We start from the raw sequence: 27,377 nt of genomic DNA on the forward strand, positions 1-27,377 counted from the left end.
TGGATCCCTGGGCGCTTGTACTCCGCGAAGTGTGAAAGCTATCAAGCGCCCTCGTCAGCTCGCCAACGTCGATTGGGAGTGTTCACATAAACGAGGTTTCCTTTCGTAGTGATTTCTGTGTGATTGATTCGGCAGCGTCACCAACGTCGTGCAAACAGTTTCGCGAGCTTACTTTGCGCTTAGGGTTTGTGGGGACGCTCGACTCTCTTGCACCCTGTTATGTTGTTTTCCCCGCCGGCACGCTCCGTGGCATCGTTCTGCGAAGGGCTTCTGAGCGGGACACCTGGTTGGACGAACACGATCATTCCAACGCGCCACCGTTCGCTTGACTGCACATGCAAACGATTAGGCATTGGTGTTCAGCACGTGGGTGAACATATCCGAATGCTCGATATCCTGTGGAGGTGAGGTGGACTTCCTCGATTCGTCAGCGCCCATTAGTATGTTGTGTTCGTAGTAATTTGGCGGGCCGGATTGGTGTATAAAAGGCGGAAGAAATGTCCCTTTCCTTCGTTTGCACTACTGTGTTGTCGTTCATGCGTCCCAAGAGCTAGTTTGAGACTCCACAAGCTAGGGCTGAAGTGCGCTAAATATCTACAGAGGAGGCGCACTGGCTAAGGAGAAATGACGAAGGGTCTTGAAGCCATCACTTGTACCTTAGAAATAATTACAGCGAAAAAAAAAAACTTGGTCATTGCTGCTATCGCAGAAATTCTTTTTATGTGGACAATTTCTCACTAACTTTTGGAACTAGTTTCTCCCTACTCCTCCAGCCGCCCTGCCTGCAACGACCCATTAACGGCGGAACTAGCTGCGATATCCGCTGCATGTCACGCCGTCCTTACGCCTCCTTTTGCAGCCTTCACGCATCACACTGTTTACACAGACTCGCAGGCCTCTATAGAAAGGCCTGCGCCCTGCTGGAATCGCGCAATGGTGCTGTCCACTCGATATACACCGGGCGATGCGAATCGCCGACGAGGCTGGCCGCACTGCCCGCCTCGCATGAGTACCAGGTCACGCTGGGGTCGCTGGCAATCGAATGGCCGACTCTCTGGAAAGAGAGCTTCTTTCCTGCCCCTCAGAGACTCGGCCACAAGTGCTTGACGACTCACGCCCCATCGACCCGGACACAGTCCTGGCAGAGGCGAAGGCGGCTCGAAGGGCCGCGCACCGGAACATCCTCCCAGAAAATCCTACGCCTCTGTCGGGTAAGTGTACCCGTGCCGAAGCCACACGCCTGCGACGCATCGTCACGGAGACAGCAGTGACACCACCCCGCCGGGCCAAGATGCGCCTCGAGACCTGGCAATCAGCCACTTGCCGTTCCTGTCCAGGGAACCAGCCGCTGGATCAGCGACATATACTCTGGGGCTGCTCGGCTCTTTCCCGGCACCTCCTTAGTCCCACCGAGAGCCGGCGCCTCATATTGCAGTCACTACTTCGATTTCTACGAGAGTCAAAAATGGTCGATAATATCTGAACTGTCCTCCTCCTTCGTCCCTCCCGCCGCCCTGATGGATCCACTTCCAGGGGACAGAGACTTTTATGGTTATTTTAATAAACGTTTTAAGAACAGTAGCTCTCGTTATTACGTGACCATGCATCGCATGTATGAATTCTTTAGAACCAGTCGACTACGTCAGCTTTCATAACCAGCCGCTCGGAATAGATCTTATTAGTCCTGCCAGCCTTGACTTATATTATTATGGCCGCCGTGCGCATATTGAAATATGTCCCCGCAGGCCGAGTTTTAATTCAATAAGCTGCTCAACAATTAGGTCACTTTTTTTGTTGCTATTACGTATGGACCTTTCGTACAAATGCAATAAATATAAAAATTATTGTTCTCTCGCACGAGGACCAACTTTTTTTAAAAGTATTTTTCTTCTTCCGAGTTTCGTTCATCGATTAGTCGCCTTTTCGCTTTCGCCGAGCGCCTCCCAATTTAATGTCTCCGGGGGAGCTGCTCGTTTCCTGCGACGCGCCCGCTTCTCTCTATCTTAGCCTGGCCAACTTTCTCTTTCCTTCTCTCTTCTTTTAACTTCTTTTATTTTCCTTGCTTCATCCTATCGCGCCAGGTTATCTGCGCCTTCCGCGGCGTCATAATGTCGGCCCATCCTCCTCCGTGGTCGCGCCCACGCCTGTTGAGCGCTTTATTTAGAAACGACCGCGCCTGCTTCCCTCGCCGAGGCCGAATATTCAGACCATGATGGCGCACCGCTAATAGCGTGCAGTGCAGTGAAAGTTTCAACTCGGGCATGTGGCATCAACCGTGGGGTGAAGCCAACTTTTCATTCTTTAAGACATTGCTGTTAATGATCACAAAGACGAATGTATAAAGCCAAGCTAATTATATGATCCCTGCATGCGCCAGACCTGGGCTGTAAAGGTTGTCGCGAAGTGATGCGTTGTCGCTCTTCGCAAGCTTTGACTTATACAGGCGTTGCTCCCCACACCACCAGGAAGTGGAAAAGTGTACATTGCTGGAGAGATTCCTCCAGGTATTCAGGAAGGGTATTTGTCGAGATAACGTAACAGCGGATCTGCGTCAGTACTCTGACCAAACATATTTAAAGAAAGAATGAGGTATATAGGCAAGAGAGACTCCAACTCAAAGAATCCAACCCATACGCAGATTCTGTCCTTGGAAAAGACTTCCTGCAATTTATTAACGCTACCGGTATGAAGCGGTAGGTTTATACACGCATTTAATACTTTTTCAGGCCTTGGGGCCATAATTACCGCCCTCATTGTTTCGACGTTATAATACAAAGATTTCCATAACAATAACAATAACTTCCCTCCAACTTGTGCATTTCCTCAGAACTAGTTTGGTGACTTGATGTTTAGGGGGTTCGAGTTGTCAATTACTTGTCCTCGACCCGCTATTTTCTGGTCCCCTGGGTTAGCTCATCTGTGTAGAAATATGGTCCCGTGAGCTTGGCGGTACTTAAATAGATGGCATGACCAAAACGAAATCGCTGTTCACCTGCAAAATTTTCTTTCTGAGGAACCTGTTTTCCTTGTATGTTCATACTACCTTCAAGGTGATACCACATTTCTCTTTCATATTCATGTGGGCGTACGTCTTCACTAGCAATCACCATATTCAACACACATAGTACCGCGCACTCATATATTGTTCCTCACATTTTTTACACTCATTTGACGGTAGCCAGGCAGGTGCTCTGGTTAACGTCCCTATCTCTCCTCTGATGTTATATCTCTATCTCCAAACCTCTTTGCGCACGGAAGTGCTTCACGAACGTCAGCAGCAAATGAATAGCCAGCTCTTCGCAAAAGTTTATCGAGGCAGCTGATACACAATCATCAGATGTGTATTTGAGGTATTTCTATAGACCGCATTGACAACCCGTTGTCAACGGGTTGTGAATTCAACAAGATTGCCGACGGACATGTTGACAATCTTTACCCGCAGAAGCGAGTCTATATTTCATACGAATGTTCTAGGTACTGTACTGTCTAAATTGGTCTTTTGTTGGTTGGCAAAGCTTTTCTAGTCCCATGAATCCTAGTATATGACAGCGGTTTGGCGTAAAATCCTGTATAAAAAATAGGTGGTCAGGGACCACATAAGCCGAGAGAAAGGGGCTGGAGAAAGGTGCCAGCCAGTCGCATAATACGACAAGCCTTGCGAATTCGGCGCCTGGAAAGGTGTTCGCATAAAGGTCCTATACGCTAGAATTTCTTTTGCACGACCAAATGTCAGCCAATCCTGATGCCGGACATATTATTAGCGAATACGTCCAGCCAATGGCAATAGCACGCGTGCGAACCAAAAGTTTTGTTGGAATTCGGCCCCCCTGGTTCGCTTTCGCCGAATCTGACGTCTGAAGTACTGCACGGTATTACAGCGGCAATCTGCAGATGGCGGAGGGAGCGCTCTCCGGCAACCCGCGAGGAATTCCCGGCCAGAACAATGCACGAGTCCCGTCCTTGAAGGAAACGAGAAGAAGGTAGGACGGCGGAGGCACGTGGAAATGACTCGCCCAGCATACTTCTACTTGGCCGCAGATTCGCAAGGCATGCCTGCCAGTGACAGGCCATCGTGATCTTGCTGCTCGTTCTCTTCGCTTGCTCTAGACGTCAGCCCGAGAAGACTCTGAAATCTACTAGAGTAACCATGTAGGTAACAAGCAGAGCGGAGAGGGGGGGGGGCGCAGCTATGCGTGCCGCTAAGTTGGGAGGGGGTATTGCGGTGTCGCGGGGGCGTCTATTAAGGTGCAAACTTTCGCTGGCATAGGGTCAAGAATGCGGGAATGCCGAAAGGTCGCGCGGGAAAGCGTGCAGTGCGACGATGGAGGCAGCGGCGGACTTGACGCGGTTCTAACAACGAAAGTGCGTTAGTCCAATTCGCCCGTTCACCCAGGTGTGTGAACCGGCTACGCTCATCTGCGTTTCTTTGTGTTCGCATAGAATCTGCCACGGCACCGGCGCAGAACAACAGTAACGTCTTACGATGCCCGTGCTCGGGATATAAAAAACTGGTGCGCGTGGTGGCATTTTTTCTCCTCTGTCTCTACCAATTTTTGCCCGTTAGCAAAGTCATAGGGACTGGCATTTTGTTCTTATCCCTCGGTTGTAAAAAAAAAAAAGAAATATAAATGAATGTCACGAAATCCCGCGCTACAAAAGGTATGGCAGGCTTAAGGCCAACTAAATATAAAAGAATAGGGTTGAAAAAGCGTTGAGTCAGCTTAGCATAAGCATAAAAAGATGAAGGCGAAAGTCTGCGCGTTCACGAGACATTCAATAAATTACTTGGCATTCTTATTCGAATGCGTTGTTATTTACGATTACTTGTTTTCACCCACGAAAGGTCGTATATTCGAAAGTCTTATTAACTGTGCCTTTATTAACTTCGCCTTAATTAGCACCAAAGGTCTAGGGTTCGTCTGTCACCAAAGGTCGTCAGTTCCACTCTCACCAAAGGTCAAGGATTCGACTCCCATCAAAGATCGTGTGTTCGAATTACCTAATTAGCGTCATGTTAATTAATTGTGTCTTAATCAACTTCAACTTCATCTGCACCAAATGTCCTGGGTTTGACCATAAATAGTGGCACCATCAGTTTTGGTGCCATTGAATTTTGGCCCCACAAAAGGTCTAGGGTTTGAGTGCCTTAATTAACTTGGCCTTAATTAACAGCAAAGGTCCTGAGTTCGACTTTCACCAATAGGCGAGGGTTCGACCATTCATGGTGGCACCATCACTTTTGGTGCCATTGAATTTTGGTGCCATAACGCCCGACGGTCAATTTTTCGATAACACCGGACAACTGATTTTTCTTTAGCCATGAGCCACTTAAGGCCTTTATAACACAAATCGCAAAGGGAGAAACAAATAAACAGTCGGTAGTTCTTGGTTAAGAAAGCTAGATATATCAAGGAACCTAATGAAAGTGTGAAGCATTTGGCAAGGAGAACGTCGTCTTTCAGCCATAAGCTATTTTAGTTATTTTTTTGTTTGATGTATCAGGAAAGGAGGGAAGAGAGTGAACAGAAAAAAGATTCTAAATACAGGAGAAATACGTGCGTGCTGGAGTTTATTCAACGACCCTTTCATGGTGATGTCATCGGGGCATCCTTACGCACTTTGTCTTCACGAGGAATATGTTCGGGGCGTATGTTCGGTGCTGGAGTCAGCGAACCTAAATCTCAGTGCAACGACCCCCGAGGCTAAGCTAACGGCCGGAATTCGTTCCATTTGATTGCATTCCCACGCGATGTGGTATAACGTGGTGGAAAGTAAATAACCCAAGTGGCGGAACAATGGGAGGGTCTGCTCACCAGCAGCGAGCTCGCAGCCCAACGGGCAATTGTGCAGCACGCCGGCGAGGCAGCAAGACTGAGCGTGGCCTGGAATAGGGGCGCCGACCTTGTGAAGCGGCCAGGACTCAAGACTTTGAAGACACCGGACCACCGCCAATCTCTCTGAGATATAGAGCAATAAAGTTTTTCCATTCCATTCCATTTAATTGCCATACCAAGAGATGTCGACGTAGGCGCCGAAAGTACAACCGAAACACCCGTTTCGCTTTGTTGAAACGCGAGTGGAATCCCAAGGCGAACAAAGTATTTAATTTCAGCTGAGAACTGGAACCGCTTCAACTGAGACGTTGATCAGAGTACGCGTGCACACATGCCCGGCACGCTTTGGTGTCTCAACACCCTCGGATGTAATGCAGCTCAGCATAAAACCGCGGGATTGATACCTGGCCGCGTCCGCCACCTAGTTCATTCAATAGGTCCGAATGGGGAACCGGCTCCGTGCCGAGAATACGGCTCATGTGAACGGCTATCAGGTTCACCACATTCACTCCGTCTATCGACACTCAGTATCTGCATGTATCTCAATATTTCTCGTAGCCCAAATGCGACCTGCGAAACCCAAGCAGTGAATTCAACTGGCACTATAAGCATTATTGCCATGCTGTTGCTAAGAATTTTAATTCTAATTTATTGAGCGGCAAAGTAGCCTGCGGTTTTTCGTAGGCAACGGTTTCGGCTTTTACTGTCGATTTCATGAACGCACTCATCTGTATACCTGCTCTAACTTAGGTGTACTTATGCTACTTGGGCAATTTTATCGCGCGAATATTTTTTTTTCCTTTAGAGCTCTCATGACTCCTGACGTTTTTTCTGACGCAAGAAAGAGGGAATAATAAGCACGCACGCTGACACGTATTTGTGTCTTTTCTGGCTATTTCTTCCGCGTGCACTTTTTTTTTTTTTTGTGCTCCAGTGCACGCTCGCTAAGCAACACGAATGACACAGAAGCGCGCTCCGAGACTTGGTATCTGAAACTTGCAGACAATGCAGGAGTGAGTAGAAAGAGGGTGACATTTGTTAAAGAGAAATAAGAAAAGAAATAATAGAAAAGGTCTAAGAAAACAAGCAGGCGAGGGCGGGATGAAGCGTTTCTCTTTTTGAGCGGTTGCGGCGAAAGAACGCGGGTTGCGGACAATTTGCTTGGAGACGTAAACAGCGCCCAGGCCTGCTTTTCTCTTCTTTTTTTCCTGACGGACGTGGAGCAGTAGAGTCGGCCAGCAGCACACCCTCCACCCAGAACAATCGCCCTTCGACGCCCAAACGGGGACCATCTGTCAAAAGCCTCTGAAAATGCTGCTGCTGCTGCGGCGGCGGCGGCGGCTCGAACGCTTGCGCAGAGCAGAGCGATGGGAGCGCAAGAGTTGCCGCTTTTGTCGCGGGGAAGGCGTCGCGGACCGACGACTGGAGGGCGGGCATAGATTTCTGGGTACAAGCACGGGGGGACGTGGCGATGTTAACGGGCGTTGGAAGCATTCACATTCCCACCCCTCGCCCACCGCCCCCGCCTCCCAACCACCACACCACACGCTGGCAGAGAGGATGCACGAGAATCACAAAAACCGCGTGGTTAGAAAAATGGGTTGAGAACGTCGTGAAATCAATCAATCAATCAATCAATCAATCAATCAATCAATCAATCAATCAATCAATCAATCAATCAATCAATCAATCAATCAATCAATCAATCAATCAATCAATCAATAGTAGCGTTTCACATGCGCTGCATAGTGTGAGAAAGTCGAACGAGTAGGTAGCAGTAGTAGAAAAAGTCAAAGGCACTATCTGACGTGGAGGAATGCGAAAACATTACGACTTCTTCGTGATGACGACTCGTTTTACGAAAGGTAATGGCATTGTTTTCACGTTGTCTTGTATCAATTATCGCACCACGTGCCTCGGCCTCGTTCGCCTACTTGCGTGAACGTTCAGAGGAACCAGGCGCAGCTGCTGAGTGAGAAGTCCAAGTCGAAAATTGGGCTATTGGAGCGCACGGCAGAACTCACCGAAATCACCGCACCGACTGGCAGTGGGCCAGCGCGGTCAGCGCCTTCGCAGAGGAAGGGACAGTATGGGAGCGCTGACATGAAGAGCGGCATCGGAGCCAGCTGTGGAAGAAGATGGCGACGAATGCGCGGGTTGTGGCACGAGCGCGTCTCTGTGAACACGCGACTTTTCGTACATCTCCGGCCATGCCGCCGTTTTCCCGCTTCATGAGCCATATAATGCGTTCGCATCAATGAATTTTGTTTATCAAACCAGCGAGGCGACGTCTCCACCCTAGGCGGGCAGCTTCCTTAGCCCAGGACACCGGGGGGCCTGGTTATCCGCCGCGCCCTGTCCACAGGGCTCGCCTAGCCCTCAGGGTCGGGGCTGACCACCCGGGCCTCCCACAGTTCGGCGGTTGGTTCCTTGGGGCTCAGTGTGGTCACGTTCCGATATCATGTAGTAGAGGGGGTCGGACACCTTGCAGTGCTTGCATTCCTCGTTGTAGCTCGTTGGGAGCATTCTGTTTATGAGCATGTTATGTGAAAAGAAGTTGCTCTGATGTCTCCTGAAGCCGACCGCTTCGTCTGTAGTCAGCCTAGGGTGCGGTGGAGGATAGCGTCTTCGGTTGAGTCGGCAGTGTACGAGTATGATCGAGTATACGTCATGAGGACAGCGTCCGGGCGAATTATGTACGATACATGTAATCGTGGAAAATTATTAGAGTTGTCAAATGTTCTTTTAATTGATGCTACTCCATACGTTTGAGACAAGAAGACATTTCGAAAAAAAAGATAGTGTCAACAGCGCGCACACACAATATGATGTTTAAGAGATATGATTGTCGAACTTGACTCTTCCTGGCGGAACTTCACACAGAGAAACAGAAAAAAAAGACGTTTTCGGATACGCAGTAGCAGTTGTATATGAGGGCCGTGATATTGCGTGTGGAGCGAGTCGTGCCACCTCTTATCGGTACTGTGCGCAATATGTGTTTCATACCGAGCGTGTGCTGTTTCCGGCTATTCTGTGACTTCTACCATCGACCGGTGGTAGAAGTTAAGAAATAACTGGTTGATTGATAAACCAATAAATCAAGAAGCTCTCAGTTCTAATGTATTATATGCTTCGCCTCGAACTTTCGGTTGTGTCTCGTGGGATGAAAGTGATAACGTATGACGCGAATAAACACTGCGGCGCAGTGCTTCACGTGTTCCTATGAGCGCGCGCTGTCGATCAGCTCAGCTCAACCGTCGACTCCACTACATCTGTCCATTATTGAGCAGCATGTCACAGTAGTTCGACCGCATGTCCTTCTCGGCGCATTAAAAATTTTTTTTTTTACTGCAGTAGTGCGTTTCCCAAGGGCGACGGAGTAGACTGAGGAAATACACATCCCAGAGGTCACATTTTTTATTCCTATTTTTGTTATAAAATTCATGCACCATCGAGCGTTTTCAGAAACGCGCTGCATTGCTTGATGCATCTCGGAGATAGTACATTGAGATGACACACGCGCACACGCACATACATGTGATTGTGTTTTCGTGCAAACAAGAACGAAGTAGTAATGTTAGGCAAAGTGGCTTGCTGGCTCCTTGAGTGGCATTTAAAGCGCATAGTGGGGCCAGTAGGAGCCATAGTTATGCTGTAAAGGCTCCCATCTAGTGGGTCTACTGACGTCGGCATTCGGTATGTCCAACGCAAATTGCCTATGTAAATTTAAGCACCATTTCGTGAGAGTCGGAGGCAGACGTTTACGCCGTGCTCGTAAGATAACGAGCATCTATTCCGAACAGTAAAAGAAAGAAATCGACTAAACTCTACACAGTAACAACAGCCGGATTGTTTTCTTTATAGTAAACGTCTTCATCGCTGCGTGCCGTTCAGTTATCGTAGATCTCACGAGAAACGAAATATGAATATGTGAAATGACCACAAGAAGGTCACATCTTTAAAACGTGCTCCGCCTCTTCTGAGTAGCTTTTGAAAAAAGCCAGGGAAAAGCATTTAGGCTGCGTAATGGCAAGTACTGCCGCCATTCACACGATGTCTTCAGTTTGTTGCGGCTAGCGAGTGAACAAGAAAAGGTATTCTGGCTCGTAATGACCCTCCCGCCACAGTTTTCCAGTCCAAGGAGCCTAGATTTGCACCCGAACGGGACATAACGCGAAGAAACCAGCCATGCGCTGTACAGTACATTCTATCAGTGTGCCACAATTTGACCAGTTTTATTCCTTCTTACAGCCTTGACATCCTCCTTCGTGGACTTGACCCTCTTGCTGCTTTTGTTACCTGTCGCAGTGCGACGTCAAGACAGGCAAGCTAGCGAAACAAAGGGCATACAGCTGGGGGCGTAACAATCGTGGTCGCCGGCGGCGCGGTTGATAGCTTCGCGTTGCCCGGCGACGAAATTGTCGGCTGGCAGTAATCACTAATGTCATCGCCATCTCATTGTCGGAGGGTCCACGAGCAGTAACGGCAGAGCCACTCTCCTTTACCTAATCCTCTCATGACCGTCAAGCCCCGTGGGAGGGAGCTGCGACAGAGAGAGAGGGAGAGAGAGAGAGAGAGAGAGAGAGAGAGAGAGAGAGAGAGAGAGAGAGAGAGAGAGAGAGAGATGCTCCACTGTGTAGTACATCGTCCCCGATGTCGTGTTCAAGATTGTATCCAATCGCGCGCGAGGAAAAAAGAACAACGTTTGACAAGGTCACGGCGCATACTCATCACGCGTATTCCGAAGAACGGGGTGCGCGATACTTGCTTTTCTTCTTCATTTTTTTTGTTGCCGTTGTTGTCGGCGCTGGTTCCTTTGTTTATTTCACGGGCGGCGATATCGAACGAACCACCGCAGCGTGTCTCCTTCCCCGGCGGGCACTCGTCTTGCCGCCAGCGTTTGCGCCGTGACTGGTATATGCCCCCCCCCCCCCCCCCACCTCCTCGTTTCCCCTTCCTTTTGTGCCGACGCGTGCGACCGCAGCATCCCCGGTGGTTCCGTTCTTTCGCTCGCTGGCGACCTCATCCGAAGATGCGTGGTTGCATCCGACCTCCCTCGAGGCTCCGCCGGCTGACCCGAGCGGCATCCGAGGGGACCGCGCTCGACTACGCTTCCTCAGCCTTTTCCAATACGTTTCCTGATCCCCTCAACCCCATCGCACCTACGGTCTTCCTTTGATTCAGTTTTATTTTTCTTTGCGCCGTGTACGGCACCGCTATGTGAGGCAGTCGTATACCGTAGCTCGGAATCAATAAAATAAAGGCGGACAAAACAAGAGAGTGCGGCAGAAGACTGCCAACGAAGCCCGGGTGCACCTCGTTTGCTTCGAAGTCCCTGGCCCTGGCGTTCGTGGTGGCTCTGACCAGGGAACGATAATACGTAGTGCGTTGTACGGGCTCGGTATTGATCGATCGATTTATTTGATGATGTTGGATATGTTGGAAACCTTCGTCGCCCGCTTTTCCCCAACATTGTATTGTCTGTTGAGTACACAGAGACAACGTGAAGTTAGTGAGCGAAATCAGAACATACACACGCACAGTCACACAACAACGAGCTCTTAGAGTCATCTCGCCTGAATCGACGAGCAATGCAGGCTAGTGAGCGCCACAAGACGTTTGGTGCGATGGGCTCGATATGACCCGCGATAAAGGATAACGGGTCTGGGAAAAAAAAAAGAAGGAACGGAGCGGCATGTTTAATTCTGTTTTCTTGAGCAGTGGTCTGCTGGGTGATGTTTTTATATCATCGGTGCTCTAAGTCCACATCTAGGAGGATGGCACGGGCGAAATCGATAACTGTACGAGGACGAGATTTAGTTTGGTTGGGAGGCGAATCCCCAAGAAACTTAGATCGCGAGTGGCCGGAATGCCGACGTGCATGAAAAAGCCAAAATTACTATAAGCGCGAAACATCTATAAGCGCGAAACAGGGTTGGCCATCTGTCCGTCCGGCCCCTTCGGTTACGTCGATGACGTCATCACCAGGTCATCGCCGTCATCTTGTAGTCATGATCGTGAGGCCATCTTCCCACCCTCAGTTCTATCCTCAGGCGAAAAGGGGAAAAAATGCGCACCACACAACTCGAATTCCAACTCATTCCCCTGCGGCAATGTGCGGTCGAATGCTGTACGTACCAATGACCGTGCTTTTTATTTTCTTTTTTTATGCATTATGTTTAGACGATGGATGGATGGATGGATGGATGGATGGATGGATGGATGGATGGATGGATGGATGGATGGATGGATACAACTTTCTTGTACGACAGGGTTTCCGGAGTGTGGGTGCCTTCTTAAGTGGCGCAGGCTACTCATTTTCCCATAGAAATTCATCTAATGAATGCCACAGCAACAGGAAAAAATCGCAAAACACAGCCTCAATGTTTAGATAAACTCGTATAATTAGCTCCAACACAGTTAATGTTAAAGTCAAGTAACATACATGTGTGAAACGTACTCGGCCTTAAGAACCCCGTTATCGCGCAACTTTGCTGCTGGGCAATTTTCGCTGGTTTTCGCGCCCCCTGCAAACTTCGAGAGCTGTGACGTCTCTTAATGCATTTAGGAGGCCACAGCTTGTCACGGCTGTGCAGGAGACGCATGTGACGTTGCATGCATCGCGATAAAGAACTTGTTTTTGAAAAGGTTGTGGCGCCCGCTTTGAGGGCCCTTCTGCCGTCGCAGTAAATCAGTTTAGAGCTAGCGGTATCGCTGAACCATGCCAATATTTCTTTTTCAATATTATAACCACGCGTTTCTGGTTGGCGTTCTGTTTCGTTGTAACATTGAGGGTATGCGAGCCGTTTAATAACCGCGAAATTTGGTCCCGCACGCCTCCTTTGCTAAAGATTGAATAGGAATAGCTAGGGAACGCAAAAGCCAGAAACACCCATTCGCATCATGCGGCCCCGCCCTCCTGCTAGCATTGCCACGCTATTACCAAAACTTTTTGCTGCCCCAGTGACGTCCTTGTGAGGAGAATGAATGAAGCAGTTGCTGATCCAAAACGCTGAAGGTTAAAACCCTATTTTTGGACCCCCTCCAGCTAAGTTATTGGCGAGAATGGAGCAGGCAGGGCGTATCGATCGATTTCAGGCTGCCTGGTTCGCGCACCGTGCGCCTTCGCGACGTTCCCGTGGACGGAAACAGGTGTGCTTTTGCCGGCGAGTACGGAACAGGTGTTCGACTGAAAGGCGAGGTACGTGAAGAGGTGGTGAGACGCGGACATCTTGAGGGGAAAAAAAAAAGAAGTGGCATTACCACAACAAACATAGCGGAAGGCCACGAAACAGCCACTCAGTCTGACGGCTTTCCGGAGGAGAAAAGGTGTATTGATTTAAGTGCCACTGAAGGCGAACAATAAGGTTAAAAAGAAACCGCTTTCAGAACGGTCGACGTTTATTTTCAGGATTCCATTGTGATAAAAAAGAGGCCTCTTCGATCCTAGAATGAGAACAGAAGAGCTAAAAAAAGAATACATACAAAGAAATAAAAAGAAAAAAGGAATCAATAAAGAAAGAAAGAAAGAAAGAAAGAAAGAAAGAAAGAAAGAAAGAAAGAAAGAAAGAAAGGAAGAAAGAAAGAAAGAATATGTACCTTGCTTTCTGGCACTTACACTTTTAAGGGGCATTGGCTGTTACAACTGGGAAAATATGACATATATCTGCAAGGAATGAGAAAGAAGAATATTTTGCAGTAACGGAAAAAGGATATTTGAACTTGCTAGAGAAAATGACGCGTATGCGGTTCATTACATTTAAACTTTTCGGTGGGGCCATGATTACACCCCATCCATCTTTATGTTGCTCTTTACGTGCTACATAAAAGTTTTTTTTCCAATGCTGAAAGAAGCTCGCAAAAGCACGCGGAAAGTGCTTTCCGTATTACGGCGCTCTCGTGTGTTGCGGGCTTTCTCTAACGCTTGGAAGAGAGTTTTGTGTAGCACGTATTGGGCAACACAAAGATCGGAAATTTTTCATGATGGCCTGCAATTTTCTGATTGACAGTGTTGCTCGGATTGTAACACATGAGAAGTTAATTAACTAATAATAACTGTGTAATTAGGCAATATACGAAAAATAGTCTGACTTGCTCCAAGCGATTGTGAACAGCTTTACTCTGGTTTTGTCCACCTACGTGGCACTTGCATAGTTCTTAAATTTTGACAGAAGGTATCTAGGACACCCCGTGTACATATGAAGGTATTTTCAATAAGCTGCAGCGCAGTGCCTAATTGACTTTATTGCGAGGTTGTCTTCTTCCTTTTCTTTCTTGTCTTTTTTTCAACTATAACTACGAATAAGCTGTGACCTCTTTCTTCTTTCTTTCTTTTCTTGCTAGGCAACATCGTTATCTGCCATGTTGACGTCATCGTGGGGTTAATAGAATGCACCGAATCGAAGTCCACAGATTTCGCTTTACTCTTGGTCCGTTTGCTATTTGAAGGCACGTGGAACTTAACTGCCGCGCCGCTATGATTGATTGATTGATTGATTGATTGATTGATTGATTGATTGATTGATTGATTGATTGATTTGGATGAAATTTGAGATGTTGGCAACTGTTCGGTCGCTGGCTTATCCACAAACAATAAACTTTTAAAGGGCTAGAAGATCACAACATGGGGTCGTATGACAGCATTACGGGTAAAAACAGTTCTCGCGAACGTTTGCAGTGAGTCAGCTCAATACTGATAAGAATACGCGCCGACAAAACTGCACGTTTTGCACTTTCAGGGATCGTACTTAAGTCACTGAAGGACCAACATCAAACTGCAATAGTAAGAACGGTTTATAAGTCCAATGAATTCAGCTGTAAAACACACACGCACACACACCGACACACACAAACACACTCACACACACGCACATACACACGCACACACGTTGACAATGCACGCCTCGCGTCTATCCTGCCGATCGCCGCCAAAGTAAGAAGTTTGATACTTATTACATGCTCCATAACGTAGCAAAAAGGCGCTTTTTTCATTCTTTTTTTCACAGCACACACGCAGACACGTGCTCATAGCAACAGGCGTACTCACCTCAGTATGCTCATTTGCAAGCATTCAAACTCCGTTCTGCTCAAGGAGACGTCAATGCCTCCAGAGGACCGTGCCAGCCAATATATTTCCCAACATTGTTACACCCTGTTTAAATCGTTCGTTCATTCACCGTCGCCAAGGCTGTCAGATCGGTACCCTGCCATCCTTTTTTCCTTGTGTCAGATTGGGGAACTTCCCGCACGTAGATAGTCCAGACGCGTGAGTTCACAGATCTTCTTGTAACATTACTGTCCACGTTCCCAATGAACACACTTGCCATTGTCCAAAGCATCGCCATACTTTTCTCACAAACATGCTGGCAATGTACATAAGATACGTGAAACAAGGCTCAATTGGGTCTTTCGCACTGGCAGTGACGTTCTTCCAATTAGACATCAAATCAAATAATATGGTTTAAGGTCCCAAAGCGATGCGCGGGCTATTTTGGGTGCTCTAGGGAGTTGCTTCTGATTAGTTTTCACACGGCCGTTTTTGAATTCCGCCTCCCACCACTATGCCGCCGCTACAGAGGCCGTGACTCGAACCCGCAACCTCGTGCCCGACAGCAGAACGCCCTAGCCACTGCACCACGGCGGAGGCGGCAGCGGGTGCAGATGTATTGTTGAAGTCGCGCGAGTGTACAGGTTCATACATTACTGTCCGCGTTCACAGCGTACAGAGGTACCATTTTCCGAGCCTTTAGTACACTTTTCTAGCGAGAGTGATCGACAAAGCAGGTAAAAGAAAGAAGATACGTGATGCATATGGCTCGAGACACCTTCGCAGTGACAGCGACGTCTTTCGTCCATTACCCAAGAACCGAGATTTGCGAAAAGAGCTTCTCCTGTACGAGCTCCACCGCGGCCATGGTGTGTCTAGTGATGCGAGGAGAGAACGAGAACGTCGAAAAGAAAGAAAGAAAGAAAGAAAGAAAGAAAGAAAGAAATAAAGAAAGAAAGAAAGAAAGAAAGAAAGAAAGAAAGAAAGAAAGAAAGAAAGAAAGTACGAAACCAAGCAGCGAATCGTCTACCGAAGGCAGGTACGCCGCGGCCAGGACAGACGGCTCCATCCGTGCCGCAAAGGCTAGCGTGTGCCGGTCCCGCGGGGATGGTGCCAGGCTTTTATCTTTCCCGCGACCGATGCTCTTAGCGTCCCGTCGGCCCCGATCGCAGCGAAATCCGCAGCGCATCCGATCGCCACCTTTCCTACTCTTTCTCCCAACCTGGGGATGGGGGAGAGCCGCACCTCGATACGCCGAACAGTCCGCGAAAGAAACAAAGAAAAACGAATAATATGAAATAAAATACTATATACCGCGCGTCGTCCAGAGTGTACGCGCCGTCTGCTGTGCTTAAAAAACGTTCTTCTGCCCTGTCACTCCAATAAGGCAGTCATTGTTTTGAACTGCGCGGAAGAGGCTTATAGGCAGTAAAGCGGCTCTTCCTTGTTACGAAAAGGGGCGAGCCGGAGACGCGTTCGCCGCGTAAGATGATTTGTTTATTGCTGCGCGTGGTCGCTCGAAACAAGGTGGTCAACTGGCATACTTGTTCGTCGAAAGATTGTCTGGCAGAGTTGCAGTTTAGTAGCCGAAGTGGCATTCGCTGGAGGAATCAAACAGACGTTTCGGAACCAACTGCAAGCACTCGCCGCATCCCATCCGTCGCGAATTGAAGATGGCGACAGCCTTGCGCCATTAACTTACGAATCGGTCGTGTATACTGCAATTACGCGCATAATGTTGATAAATAAAATCCGAAGTTGCTCGCGTTGGTTGTTGATGCGAAAGGGGCAGGCATTGAAATGATGCGTTGGTTAGGTAACTTTCATGAAAAGCTCTGAGTGAGAACATTGAGTGCCACATCTCCTGGAATGCGTGTGAGGTTCCATTCAGCTGCGCCACCTATGTATGGAATCTGGGTGTGTTCACTGAACATTCAACGGACACTAGAATAGCATTATATCGTGGCTTTTTACTAGGCACACATAACTAAGCAGGCTACGCTCGACTTGTGTTATGCGAACAAAGGCGGAAGTGGAAGCGGATGGAAGTGAACCGAAGGAATAATCATGTGGATAGCGTCCCCATCCGCCTTTCTTGTTTAGTGTTTTTTACAGTTATTCATCGATGGGGCATATTCTTGGTGTTTGTGGCGTTGCCGCCAATTCAGTGGCCCATTGTTCATAGCTCTGCGATAGGAAGGGGTGCTGGCCCAGGCTTCAAGCAGTATAAGACGCAATGGACGCAGACAAAGACTATATTGGGGCAAGGACACACATGCCGCAAATATATCGGAGTTTAGGCAGATGAGTCGGCGTGTGTATTGTCACGGTAGTTCTCACTGGTGAATCACCCGCGTCATGGTGACTCGTGTCTCGTCGTTCGTGCTCGAGTATCCAGGATCAGCTGACTGGGGAACACGCCAACATGGTCGGCCATCACGTTGACGTGCCGATAGACACCATAGTCTCCGGACTGACTCAGAGCTACCTGGGGTGCATTCAGGAGGTGGCGGGGTTCTCTCAGTGGGCGGTGTGGGACACAGGCATAGTACCGCACCATGGAAAGCGGCCGAGACCGCAAGTAGGGCTGGGGTCGGAATTTGACGGCCCGGGCACAGGCCTGCGCAAAGGCCAGGATGGCGAGAGGCGGACACCACCGTCCATGTTGTCCCGGACACAAGCCGGGTAAACGGCCAAGACGGCTGGAGGTAGACACAATTGTCGGTAATGGCTCAGGTACGAGCCGGGACAGACCTGGGCAGTAGCAGGCAGACAAAGCTGCCAATGACGGCCTGGACATAAACCGGGATTGGGCCGCAGATGGGGGAAGGCGGGCAGAGGCCTCCGCCGAAGGTGCCCTGGGCACGAGCCAGGTCAGAGGTGAGGACAACCGCGGATGACGGCCCGGGCATGAGCCTGGACAGATCGGAACGGTAGGCCATGGTAGCCGGGGCACAGGCGCGGCACATGCAGTACAGATGTCCTGCTACCACAGGTCCAGCTAGTTGCACCGATGATGATTATGATGATGATGATAACGACTTTAAAGTTTTTGGCAAGTAGCCTGTCACGGGGATCGGCCAAGAGTCGAGCAAATTTTACATATGTGTTTATTATTTATTACTTGGTTTATTTGGTACAATGCTGTGGACAATAGTCCAAGGGGGAAAGGGTGCAAAAAAGAAAACATCCATGGTAACAAATCACAAAGCATTACGTAGTAAGGGTGAAGATGACGATAATGAATTCCACTCTGTAATTGCACGCGCGAAGAATGAATATTTATATAAGTTAGTCCTAGCGAATACAGGTATGATGTGACGACTGTGGCTCAACCAGTGTGTCTCTCCAAGTTGTCGTAAAGTTTCAATAAACTGAATAAAGTTTTAATGTAGTGAATCAGTTTAGAAATGTATAATTTTGATGAAGCTCCTCCTCGTGAGGGGCCATCCTAGGACTCGGGCCTGCCAGATCATAACTGAGCAGAATCTCAATAAAGTTGTTAGCACCACCACCGATCGTTTGCCACCGAACACGCGCGCACCGCCGCTGACGTCGTCGTTGTTATTGTTGTTGTTGCCTATCTTGTATGTGGCTCCTACCCACTATGAAGGATTGGCCGAGACCTCTGACGTCACCCACGGGCCAGCCGCGCACACGTCATCCAGCGCTCACGGCTCGTCTTCGTCCACAAAAGGAGCGTTTTCAAAAGTGCGTCGGAGTAGTTCGTACTACAAACTCGTATAATTTAATAAACAACGACAATGTATGGAGTGATAGACTTCCGCTAGTTTTACAACAGATCGTTTCCACGATGGCGCTGCAATTATTTAGCAATGAAAATGAATTAATGTTCTTCTAACGGCAGTAAGTGACCTCAAGGGCCACTCTCCATTTAGATTATATGCTTTCTAATTAGCCTAAAGAAATTACTTTTTTAACTTCGCTTTTGCTCCTTGCAAAGAAATAGTTTGAAAAATGTGAGAATCACTAGTGTGTACTGAATTGACCTCTCCTGTCTATGCTTAGGGTTTAGGCTCTGGCTACTATACAGAGGAACTCGGTGACTTATAGGTTTACGCTTGTAACAGGGCGGCAGTAGATAACTCCATTGTTATAGCGTAAGAATTACAATAGTGCAAACGTCCCTTTTTAAATTTACACCCTAATCTTACTGAACTTCATATTTCGATAATTGTTGTTGCATGAAGAGAAAAAGGGGGCAAATGTTTATTTTCTTTTCGGTTATGTAGGCCGATACCTCTAGCTAAAAGTCATGTATATCACTTGGTGCCTGAACACCGAAGAGATTTTTGAGCCGCTAAACTTCACTTCAAGCAGCGGTCGAGGTGAAAAGAGCAGCGTTCTAATGAGCGCAACCAGAGACAAAGAAGCAGCCAGTCTCCCTTGTTAACATTACAGCGACACTAATGAACGTACGAAAGCCATGTCATACCGCGTATCGTCGTTCGCGTTACTGTACAAACCGTACATTTAATGCCGCTGTACACGACGCGCACGAGCATATATTAAGCGACAGGCCGCTGTAGCGGTGATATCGCGGTAATCACACCAGTATAGGTTCTCGCAGACAGGCTTAACTGCGTTTTGTCAAATATTCATGGCGTTAACAGAACCGACTCGGCTAAGCGGGCGAAAAACGCATGTACTCCGCTGTCACCGAAAGGTCAGACTTTACAGTAAGTTTGTTTACGGCGCTCTTCCCATCGACGCACCGACGTATTCTAAGTTGTATAAAAGAGACAACGAAGGATTTGAAACGAGAGAGAGAGAGAGAGAGAGAGAGTTCGAACACAGTACGCGCACGCTTCTGATAGCTTCACCCCTATAGACATTAATCGCTTGTCCGTTCGTTTATCCGCCTTGCCTCAGCCAAAGGTTCGATGCAGCCCCATAGCTGCGAGCGAGTCCAGGGCAACGGGCGCGTAGGAGCGTCGTTAATCACGCGCTAAAGGAATCGGCCACAGATGGAACCGTTCCGGTACGGGTGCCGCCACGCGGATGTACCGAGAGGCGAGAAGGGGATCCGTTGGCGAAACTGCGCGCAGGGCGACCCCCGTATCTGTATAGAGAGAAACCGACCCCGGGTTCTCTCGGCTTTCGCGATATATAAGAGCCTACGTACGCCACCGCCGACCGGCCGGTCTCGCCCGCACCGCAAACGCCTCGACTTCGACGGATCGGAAAGACTCCTCACTTGATCTACGCGCCCGGCTGCACCGAGAGCCGAATAAGCTCGCGGTTGAGGTCCGCCATTGTCGTCACCGCCGCCTCGCCTTCGGACGCGCCAGCGGGAGCGGTCGGTGCCTGTGGGGGCTGAAAGGGGGCGCATCGCGCTTGATCTGGCGCCTGATAGAGTTACTCCCCGGAAGATGAGAGAGAATAGAACCAAATAACAGCTGGAGCAACAAAAGACCCGCAAAGAAATGAAAGAAATAGAGAGAGAGAAGAAGAAGAGTAAGAAGAGAAAGAAGAGGAAGTGAATCTGACCGCTCCTTTTTTTTGTTTCTTCTTTATTCTTGCCCACCCAAGATGCGCTATATACTATACTACCTCTGGCACTGTATACTCTCGCAGTTGCCGGCTGTGGCTGGTGGGCACTAGAGAAAAGGGCGGAAGAAAGCGAGAGACGGCTCGGTCTTGTGACAGAAAAAAAAATAAGAAAAAGAAGACCTTCTTGAGAGAAAGATGTGACGGCGTGCTCTTTTCGCGGAGGGCGCCACTATCTTTATGGGCGAGCGAGAGTGAGTGCGTCTGTTTGCTTTCCGAGGCTCTGGGGAGCTGTTTCAGCTATGAGTTTGGCTGCTGCCTGTGGGACGGCGAGATTCCGAGCTCTCGAGAGTATATATATATATATATATATATATATATATATATATATATAGGAGCGGTGGGAATGATATGAAACGCGTTCACCTGTGAAAGGAGGACGTCTGTCTCCGTGCGGAAGCGTCAGAAATAAAAGCATCTAGTCTATAATTCAATATGTATACACATTCATTGTCGCAGTCTGTGAGGACACTCTGTGAGAGAAATCTGTTGCCGCTGGCCCTGTTGCGCGGCGTCTGGTGCTCTCCGTTAGCCCGCGTAATTGAGGGGCATTGTCAGTGTCGATTTTGGGAAACTTGAACCAACGAGAGTTTTGAATCGAGGCGCGCATTACGCTATTACCACGAGAATCACGCTTTCAGGAGTATGTGAAGCCAGCGTGTGTGTGTGTGTGTGTGCGTGTGTGCGCGTGTGTGCGTGTGCGTGTGTGTGTGTGTGTGTGTGTGTGTGTGTGTGTGTGTGTGTGTGTGTGTGTGTGTGTGTGTGTGTGTGTGTGTGTGTGTGTGTGTGTGTGTGTGTGTGTGTGTGTGTGTGTGTCATGCGTACGTGCGTGCGTGCGTGTTTTCTCACACTTTCTTTATTTCGCCCCTCACCACCTCACTTGAAGTAGCATGCCAATCCTCTTGCTAGGCTAAGCTATTCTGATACCATTAAACTTTTTTCTCTCTCTCTCAACAATAGTGATGCACATTCCGAGAAGCTTAATCATTTTTTTTTATTTTTACAGCGAAGCTGTTAAGGGATATTTTACCCACTAGCGTGTCCGCGTGTAGGAAAAAAAATCCGAAGATGGTGCAATGCCGGGCCTATCCGCGGCAAAGGTGACGCCGGCGTTAAGCACTTCCCGTACGTGGGCCGATCCCGAAGATTGCACAACGCCGGGCCGACCCGCGGCGGAGGTGCAGTACGCCATTAAGGGGCCCACATACACAGCTTCGCTGGTCATCCTTCCTCACAGAGTGGAAGGGCACCGAGTTTCTTGTTTATCGATGACACCAAACAATTAACCAAACAGTGTCTCAAACAGTCAATCACTAATATGCACAGCTCATAAAAAATGCCGATGGGAAGTTTATAGACTACACCGACGAGTGTCTCCAGACTTTCTGTAGATCGGTAAAAGGAATTTTTTCACTGGCTTTTGCTTCCACAGCGCTCCTTCTCTTAAGTGCACGCGCAGTTACACCTTTGTCCTTTCCCTATGCCTTCTATGATCATGTCTTTGAGGTACTATCACACATACACACACATGCACACGCACACACACGCATACGCACGAGCACACGCACACACACCAAGAAATGCGTGTGCACGCGCTGGATAGGTTTTGTATACGTGTGTCTATACAACACCACACGTATCGATGCACCTGCAGGGTTGTTATTACAGGCTGCATGTGTCGCCCTTTAGGATTTCCTTAACGATCAGCTAGTGTAGCCCGTGAATCCAAATTTGCCAGCCTAGTCCATATTGCGCCTATTCTTTTCTTTCCCCACTGAAAACCCGAGCACGTACACACGTAAACATATAGCTTGCGAAAAGCGGAAGAAGAAAGGCATCACAAACAACGAGTCGGCGTTTCTATCCCCCGCAGCGCGTAGTTAATCGTTTCCGCTTTGCAACTTTTTACGACGGTCATTGCTACGCTTTTTTGAGAGGAACACCGCCACGGCCAAGAAGAAGCGGCCGAGGTGAAAAGGGGTCCGCCCAGCCATCTTCCACCCGTCGAGTAAACTGGCGGCCTCAAATCACTCCGAATCGGCGGTAAAAGTGATACTTTGGCAAGATCCGCTTTAAACTGCCGTTCGCCAGGAACAGATTACGACCGTGTTGGATCGGACAATGGCTGCAGGCGCCTTGGCACGGTTGGCTGACTTCGCTGAAGTCTTCGCAGAGCGGTTAGAAAAACCAGAAAGGACTGAGTTCTCTGGTGGTTGATCGGATTTATTTCTCTTGCTCTTTCTTTCTCCTTGCTTTATGTCTCGTGTCCTTGTTCCTATAGTATAAGGGCGTATTACCATCTTGTCATGGCAATCCCGGCTTTTACTACTGGAATCACTGGCAGGCACTGCAAACACGGCTCTAGCAGAGGTTCAGCTTCGCACGTTTACCCTGACAGCGTTAAGCAGGAGATGAGTGGCAACAAATGATTGATCACCTTATCGCCAACAAAGTGTAAGGGTAAGGTCGAAGATTAATATTGCTAAAACATAGTCGACGTGTTCTACTGTCTGGCAAAAGAACGAGAGCTCATGGTTGATAGTTGGCCTCTGGAATTTGTGCAAGACTACATTTATATAGGCTAATTACTCACAGGGAGCATTGATCATGAAAAAGAAATTTACAGAAGAATAAAAATGTCTTAAACTGCATGCACGTCAGACGTCGCCAACTCATGACCAGCAGCCTATACCGCAGTTCTCGAAAAAGAAAAGTGTACAGTCATCGCATTCTGTCTGTACTTACACATGGGGCGGAATATTTGAGTTTAGGAAAGGCGCTCGAGAGCAAATCAATAACCACGCAACGAGCGATGAAAATGAAAGATAGTAAGGCGTATCGTTAACATACAGGCAGACAGCGGTGTGGATCAGAGATCAAACGGGGATAGTCGATGTTCTAGCTGATACTAAGAAGAAAAAGTGTAGCTCGGCAGGCCACGTGATGCGTAGGCCAGGTAACCGATGGTCCATTAGAGTTACAAGATGGCCGCCAAGGGAAGGGAGGCGCAGTCCAGGGCAGCAGATAATTAGGTTCTGTGATGAAATGAGAAAATTCGCAGGCATAACGCGGAATCAGATAGCGCAAGACAGCGGTAACTGGATATTTCTGGGAGAGCCCTTCGTCCCGTAGTGGACACAATTATAATGACGGTGATAATGAATATTATGATTATGACGATTTTGATTATTTGTCCACGAGCTTACATTTATCGCACTTAAACGACGCATTGGCAGATATCACCAAAGGTTCACCTCGTTTTATTTTCGTCTTAAAGATCACCTGAACAAAAAAACAAGAATATATATATATATATATATATATATATATATATATATATATATATAGCCGAGCCGTAGTGCTGTATCGAGAGGTCTTATTTTATTTCTACATGTGTCAAGTCCGTGCTGTTTGAGCGCGAAAACAGTGTTATTCATTCCGTTCATGAAGTTTATGCACAACATCGGATGTGTGAGTGCTGGTTCCATGTTATTTCACTTATTAAACATACGTGGAAGTTTGACTGTCACTTATATTCGCTAACAGTTGTGTGTGCTTCTCCCCGTGTGGTGTCGTGGCCGCGCCAAATAACTGGACCCCTCTTTCGGGGCTGATGTCCGTCTATACCTGTGCGCTTGCAACTTGCGCTATAGCGCGGCGTGCGGTGTTCCTTGCTTTTCTTCGCATTTTCTCCTTGCTTTTCTTTTTCTCCCTAGTTATTGTTTTGCACTCTGGTTTAGCCGGCCATAATAAGGCCTACATTTCCAATTTCTCCTACCTCATAAAAAAAAAGAAGCATTGATCATCCTCGTGTTTTCGCGAAGCCTATAGCTTCCCAGAACTTTGGATCTGCTATATTAAAAAAAAAATTCCTTATTAAAGGGATGAAGCATAAAACTACCACCGAGTTTCATCGCCCTCCCAGAAAGAAAAAGAAAGCGTTTGTTTGTTTCCCCTTTAGTTTACAAGAAAATACTAAAAAGACAGAAATGGGCATCCAACACGAGAAAAAAAGAAGGACGGTGCGATGAACGACAGCTGGGAATACATTTACATGATAATCGAATGCACACTGGTTAGCATACACTACATTTCATTTATTAAAGGGAGAATACTGCATCATGGGTAACGCCGGCTACACCTTGTGAGTTAGCCAAGTGATACCAATAAATTTAGGCCAGTGAAAACCGACCGACCGACCGACCGAGCGACCGATGACAAAGTAAAATGTAAGTAAAAGTTGGATTGAGCTTGCACTTTGTTCACAAGAAATTCAAGTAAGCACATTGTGCGTCAGAAGAACGCAAATAAGACAGCAAGTAATGATAGTTTGTCACAAAGAGAAGCGAAATGAATATAAAATTGACGTAGAGTCACTGTCAGTTTACACGGAAGTACCATCTTTACTCATAGGGAGGTAACTATAGCATGGAGCCTTTGTCTCAGAAATGGGCTTAGGCTCGCAGTACATAAAATAAAAAGAAAGTATTAACCAACCTTTCGCAACGTGACTAGAAAAGCGAACATCCGCTCGAGACATCACAGTTTGCCACTTCGTTGACCTCCAAGTCGATAAAAGCGGCGGCTATCGGCTGACATGTAGACTTCGTTTCAAGCCGAGGCATTCCTCACTTCGCTAGAGCAGTGGCGTTCAGGCGTGCCATCGTTAACGAGGAAACATGAGACAGGCGCCAGATATGCGCCGATAGACGAAGCTGAACCTCTTGGCCTCGCGAAGCGGGAGAAAGCTGATGCATTCTGGATTAAGATTGGAGCTGTATAGCAGGCGGTGTTGGTAATGAAGTGCTTGAGCCGGGACTCTCAATTACTGCGCATGTTTTGCCGCTAAGGAAGAAAAGAAAGCATTTGGAAAAACACGCGAGAACAGAAAACACACGCAGAGAGAGACATAAGATAAAATAAAGCCCAGACTTCGCCCGCGAGCTTTCCTTATGCAGCGTTCCTTATGACGCTATCAAAAGCCTCCCTTCTATATTTCCCCTTTTCTTGTTGACCTTTCAGCAGAAGAGTTAGTTTCATTACCCGTCTCTCCTTTTCGTAACCGTTCTCGTGAAATTTTTATGCTGCTTTCGAGGCATTCGTGTGGGGAAGAGCCGTACCTAGACGGCGCCTCCATTGTGTTCTGAAAACGTGCTTTCCTAGAAAAGTTGAGCCTGGAAGCCAATGCTATCTGTAGGCTTGCCTTGTGTCCGGCGTTTAGGCTGCGTCTTGAAAATGTCCATCGGGGTCTTAACGGGTCCATATTCAGAAAAAGGACGCCTCCTATGCAACATCGTGTCCTTACTGGCCAGATTTCAGGCGTCTAACATTCGTGATAACGATCGACGCGATAACGAGATGGTCTTCGTGGTGTTGGGAAGAGCACGCCATGCGACTCAAGGAACGACATCGGTTGAAAGCGCAATTCAGAGCGGCGGTCTCACATATTACGTGATCGCGTACGCTGCACACGAGTCACGTTGACCATTACGTAGGCTGCAGTTTGCATTAAAAGAGTGAATTGTGCAAGCGACACTGTAAGTCAGTTGCGGTGTAAGCGCATGCGGTCACGTCTGTCGAGGGCACGCGAGATGCGAAAACCACGATTGGGTTAGCGAACAACCCTATTTATTTATTTATTTATTTATTTATTTATTTATTTATTTAGTTATTCATTTATTTATTTATACAATACTGCAGGCCCAAATGGGGGCCCAAGCAGGAGGAGCAGAATACATAAATTTTACGTATACACGTATATATATACATACACACATGAAAAAGAAATACAAAAGCAATGCAACATATGTAATGATCAGGAAAAAAATGAGAGCGACGACTAAACAAGATTACTAGAAGGTACACTGAAGGAATACAACTTGACAAACATTAGAACAGTATCACACGCGTATATGAGCACTTGCAACCGTTATCGCCAGAGGGAAAAAAAAAAGTACCAGAAGTTGAATGAGCGGCCATTGCAACATACTGAATATAATACAATAAGGAAGATGTGGAATCTATGAAACAAAATTCATGTGTAAAGAAAAGAAAAGAAAAGAAAAGAAAAGAAAAGGAAAACAGTAACAAGGCTTGCCGACATAGCAATACCATTAACATTAAAGACACATGCGTTCAATAGAGTCGGCGTTTATGAACTGTGATAATGGCAGGCTATTCCAATCTGTTACAGTGCACAGGAAGAAGGAAAACTTATTGAGGTTAGTTCGGGTGTTATAAGGTGTTAATCAGCGTGACGATGCTGTGTCCGAAGCAAGAAATTTCAGTCGTTGTATTTCCTACGTAGCTGTAGCGTTTGAATATTATGCTGATTCATTAGGCTAGTAGAAGAGTGACTCGGTCTATATTGAGAAAAAAATAAACCGGACAGCTTTACGTTGGACCATTAATTTTCTTACAGGAATCCCACACAATGCGTGCATATTCTAGTTTCCGTCGGATGAGCGAAGTGTAAGCCAGTGATTTACTACCATAGGGAGTATTCTGTTACTCCGCATCACATGAAAATGCGATCTGATATGACTGCGGTGTGCACGCGAGAGCTCCCAGACCAAGCGTCACCAAGGCGAAAGAAAAAAAAAAGGAAAGAAAACGTTGCTGAATAAGCGAGGAAATGATCCTCGCTTCCTCGCCTTCAAGCTGGAGGCGTCGGTGTCGACCTCGTCTCCCAGTTGGACGAACCCTGCGCGTTCCATTTGCGTATAATAGTGCACCGAATTGCTGGCATGGGGCGAGCGCAGTGGAAGGGGCCAAGCAGCGGTGTGCCAATCTACCCGTCGTTACGGCCTCATCGTCGTCGTGGTCCGAGTCCTCCCGCGCGTCCAGCGTTGCTTCTTTCCCTAACGAGCTGCGGCTCGCGGACTGACGCCGGACAACAGCGATATCTGGCCGATTCCAGTCCCGTA

This window comes from Dermacentor variabilis, chromosome 2 (genome assembly GCF_050947875.1).
Source record: "Dermacentor variabilis isolate Ectoservices chromosome 2, ASM5094787v1, whole genome shotgun sequence".
NCBI classification, from domain to species: Eukaryota; Metazoa; Arthropoda; class Arachnida; order Ixodida; family Ixodidae; genus Dermacentor; species Dermacentor variabilis.